This window comes from Austrofundulus limnaeus, unplaced genomic scaffold (genome assembly GCF_001266775.1).
Source record: "Austrofundulus limnaeus strain Quisiro unplaced genomic scaffold, Austrofundulus_limnaeus-1.0 Scaffold1, whole genome shotgun sequence".
Classification (NCBI taxonomy): domain Eukaryota; kingdom Metazoa; phylum Chordata; class Actinopteri; order Cyprinodontiformes; family Rivulidae; genus Austrofundulus; species Austrofundulus limnaeus.
This window is the reverse complement of record NW_013952403.1, coordinates 9,897,922-9,902,562: the sequence shown is the minus strand read 5'-3', so window position 1 is coordinate 9,902,562 and position 4,641 is coordinate 9,897,922. Positions and strand designations below refer to the sequence as shown.

At 40.0% G+C, this 4,641-nt stretch overlaps 1 long non-coding RNA gene across 1 annotated transcript in view; it reads left to right on the top strand.

Moving 5' to 3' along the window:
• Window positions 1-1,688: 1,688 nt before the first annotated feature.
• The window catches only part of LOC106517954 (uncharacterized), a 9,857-nt gene continuing 6,904 nt past the window's right edge, over window positions 1,689-4,641 (top strand). Inside the window, exon 1 of the long non-coding RNA XR_001310266.1 lies at window positions 1,689-1,768. This is a non-coding gene — a long non-coding RNA (uncharacterized LOC106517954). The remainder of the gene's footprint in view (window positions 1,769-4,641) is intronic.

The following is a 4,641-nucleotide window of genomic DNA, read 5'->3' as shown; positions in this document are numbered from 1 at the left end:
ACAGCTGTGGGATGGCATCCCCAATGAGGTGTGTTGAATAGAGGCGTCACACACACCTAGGAAGATTGACCGCTGTTGTGTGATTGCAATGCAATATTGTTCGGAGCAGGCTGTCAATGTCATTTTTTATTTTTTTTTTTAGTCACGGCTAGATTTGTGTGTAGAATTATATATTAACATAAGTTTTTTATTGATTAACTTCAGTCTATTAGAAACATCTTTCATTGCAGATGTATATTAATAACATGTTTTTGCCTCAACAGTAAACTGAGTTTCACTGACCTAAGTTTAACATGTCATTAWTATTGTTACCACATTCAGCTTTACCAGCTTGTCCTCGCCCTGAAAAATATGGCCGCTCMCTCCAACCAAGGAAAGTCACGTGATAGTGCCTTTAGCCAATACACCTTGTTGGGCATCCCATTCTTCAACCAGCAATCCAGCCATTGTGGTCACTCTGGAACAAAGAGCACACTCAAGCTTTGTGGATTAGTGGGCAACACTGTTGCCTCACAGCAAAACGGTCAGGGTTCAAGCCCCAGATGGAGGRATTTCTGTGTAGAGTTTGCATGGGTTCTCGCCAGGTACTTTAATTTCCTTCCTCAGTCCAAAATGTGCACGTTTAGGCCACTTTTAATCCCAGGACTTCCTTGTAAAAGTGTTCTGTGATCTCAGTGGGAGTTGCCTGGATAAATAAAGMTTATTAAAGCTGATCCCACAGGCGTTTAATGGGGTTAAGATCAGGACAGCGAGAGGCTGCTCCATCCTCTCCACTCCCAAATTCTGGTCTCAGACTGTGGTGATGCAGGATTAACACTGGTTGTTTGCAGGCGCTGACAGTCAGGTGTCTGTCACTCAGAGTCAGTAGCAGAAAAGCTGTCTGGTGTTGGCAGAAGAAGAGACGATTTTAAATTCACAGGTTTTAATTGCTTAAAATAAAAAAAMAACTCTGTACAGACTTAAACAGCAAGAAAGTGTGTGTAATGAAAAGTCTATAAGTTTGACACGTGGCTTTGTCGCCCCCTGCTGGTGCTTTCGCTGACCTGCTCTGCAGTTTTTCTGCTCAATCCAAAAAAAAAAAAAAAAAAAAATCAAAGCCTAAAAATCTTACCGTGCAAAACTTGTCTGCCTACTTCTGGGAGTTCAATAAACTTCTAAATTAGTTTCATTTATCAGAAGAGGAGCTGTGTGAACAAGCTGCAATCATTCCTCTCAAGCTTTAATACTTTTATATGTTTTTATTTTTTATTTTTTGGATTGGTGTTCCAAAAATAAAATACCCACAAATTTCCAGTCCTTGCATCCCTGGGTTAAATAATTCATTTATACTGACTTGCTTCAGAGCTTCAGTTTGAATTTTTCAAACAAACATGAATCTTTCATGTCTTTCTTCACGTCAGCGAGAACTGGGGGGAATTCTAAAAATGTACACATGGCTTTTACAGCGCCTCTGAGAGCAACAGAGAGCCGGGCGGCGCGATGACTCATTTAAATGTTCGCATCAGGCCATCGTTCAGTGACTCGGGGAGGAAAAAGTGGAGAACCCGAAACAAAGACTTGATGTTTTCTTAGGAGCGTTCTGAAACTGAACCTCCTGGTGTCTGTAATGCTTCTGGATTGATCTTCTGRCATTCTTTGCAGAGATGAAGAACGGAGAAAGTGGTCGTTGTGTCGTTCAGGAGGAGGAAGTCGGTGCACAAGTGCTTATCAGCTGCTCCCAGCTCAGTCCAGGCCCTCCAACGGGAAGCCTTTCCTCTGCGCCTGTAGGGTGAGGCAACATGTTTGATGGTTGTGATTTACAGTCTATTAGATGTAAAGGGAGGGGTCTCCCCAGGGGCTCATCTCAGCTGGCAGATTCAGAATATCATGGCTCGCCACAAGTTTTTGGGGGCGTTTTTTTTTTTTTTTTCACATGGAGAAGAGCTTTCATGTTTTATTTAAGGTGCAGTCCTACTCAGGGAAGCTGCTAACTCACTGAATGTGATCTGCCTCAGCACTGCCTCCACATCTCCTCTCCCTCAGCATCTTTGAGCTCTCGCATTCAGCCGTTTAGTCTGAGCACGGTGTCAATCCAAACCTCATAATCCCCCCCCCCACCTCGACCTCCGGTGTTGGTGAGGATTAGTCACAATCAACTAATGTCACAACCGCTCGCGTTAAGGTGCGTCCGAGCCACGTAATTACCTTCTCCCCTTTCAGAAGAAAGTCATCCTCCACCGAAAAAAAAAATAATAATTCAAAGCCGTCATAGAGCAGTTCCCAGGTGACTCATTCATACTTTTTTCTCTTACAAAGAAATATTGAGCAGCTTCACACACTTAAAAAAAGAGAGAGAGAGAAGGTGAGGCGACAGAAAAACCTGGTAATCCAGTCAGACTGGCTCAGCTGGAACATCTGCACATTCTTGGCTGAGCTTGAGACATTTCAACCTGCGTTCAGGTGAATTTTCTGCTCCCTYTGTGAAAAAATCCAGCTGACAACAGAGTGCTATGATAATAGCTCACAGTTTGTCGCCGCTCTGGGTCCATCCACTCGGAACAGACTGCCTGCAAGACTGAGGATTTCATTTTGGGCTAAACACAAAGCAGCAGGCTGTTTTGCACAAGATGTCTTCTTTTTTTGTTTTTAAAACCTTAACCATCTTTTCACCCACAGTTTGTTTCTGCCTGCCAGCTGAATCCTGTAAATATTTAATATTTGATAAATAAGTGAAACAACCTCTTTTCTTACTTCTGGGTAGCACACTGAGATGCTGCCCTGCGCAGGAGCTGATTATCACAGTTTCATTCGGAGGCTCTGCTCAGAGGCTGTTTCCTCTTTTTTTTTCATTTTCAAAGCATCAAATGCATCCATCCTGCTGGCAGCAACACAAAGATTTAAAAATATGGTTCTGAACTTAATATTTAGTTGAGTTTTTATGATTGTTCACCACTAAAGCACGAGCAATAATATCTCATGAACCACAGGACTCGTTTTAGTTAAACTTGTGATTAAAAACTTTTGGAGTCAATTCAATTCAAGATGGCTGCCACAGCCAACTGACAACAGAGAATTTGCATTTCCTGAGAAATTGTAGTGTGTATGCTTAGTGCTGCAAGATTTATTCTGAATGGCTAAAAAGCTGAAATAAAGATACGTTTTAAAAAGTAGCTGAAATTAGCACAAAGAAATAGAAAGAGCCTTTTTGCTGAAATAAGCTGTAACACGAAGCATAAAAAGCTCAAATTAGCTAAAAAGTAGCTAAAAACACAGACAACAGCTGAAAGTAGCATAAAAAGCATAAAATAGTAWTTTTTTAATTAGCAGAAGAATAACAGAAAAGGTCATACTAATAGCTAAAGTGGCAGAATATTTTTAATTCAGCTAAATAGAAGCCGGAGGAAACTGAAATTAATACAAAGGAGTGAAAAAAGCAGAACCAGAARAAAAGGTAAAAAATAAAGATTTAGGAACATTTTCAAGAGTTTTAAGGATGATAAAACCAGCTCCATTCATTTTCAATGAGGAAAAAAATGTCAGGAAAAAGCAAATATCTCAAAACATTTAAAATGCTGAAGTACAAAAGGCATAGTCATAGTAATGGCTTGAAGGAGCTGAACGTGCTGCCGTTTGAATATTTGAATTAGCACAAAAATTGAGGAATGAGACACAAGCTGAAAAAGACAAGATCTTGGCTAAATTGTTATAATTCAGTCAATTTTAGAGATATTGTCCAAAAGAAATAGTGATTTTAACTAAGGCTGATCTCCAACAACTTTGACTGCTAGCAAAATATCTTATGAGCTACTAGAGAAGTGAAGTTTTTAGAAAAGTTTCAGAAGATAACCACTGGATGTACGGCTACAGCTAATGGCTCTGTCAACTGGGGCTGGAAGCACGTTCTCTGGCTTTTTGTGTGTTTGTGTGGTGTCGTGTCTGTCATGTGGTCTTGTGTGCATGATATCTCCTGAATGAGATTATATATTGACTATAAATAGGCATAGTAACTCCATTAGGGTAGTACTCAGTCTGATTAGATTTGGGCATCAAAGGGTCAAAGGTCAAGGTCATTTATGATGATCGGTAACATAAAACTGGACTTATTTTTCAAAGGCAGACATGTAGGGCAGGCGGAGGCATACCAATCGACGCTTTGGCGTCTTGTTCCACCTTGTTCACTCTTGAAGCCAGCCCAGTTATATATACAGTATCAAYCTTCATTCATTTCTTTAAAAAAACAACATAAATTCAATAAATAATTGAATACAAATCATGAATAAATGAACGGTAGCCAAAGAAGACAAAATCTTATAATATCTGCCCCTTTTTTTCTCAGATAAATAKGTTTAATCAAAAATAAACTTCAGCTTCGGATGGTTCCCACATCGAACTCAGTACAGAAAACACAAAAATGACCTTTTCATTCAGTTTTACATTTTGAGCTAAAATCTGTGTGTGATTCCAACTAAGAGTCATTTACAACACACTCCAAGTGGTTCTGATCATGCAGTACTCCATTATACATCGTTGGTGACAACTCTGTTTGTCTGTTAGCAAAATATCTCAAACCAGTGGTTCCCAAACCTTTCTGATTTTGACACACACACACACACACACACACACACACACACACACACACACACACACACACACACACACACA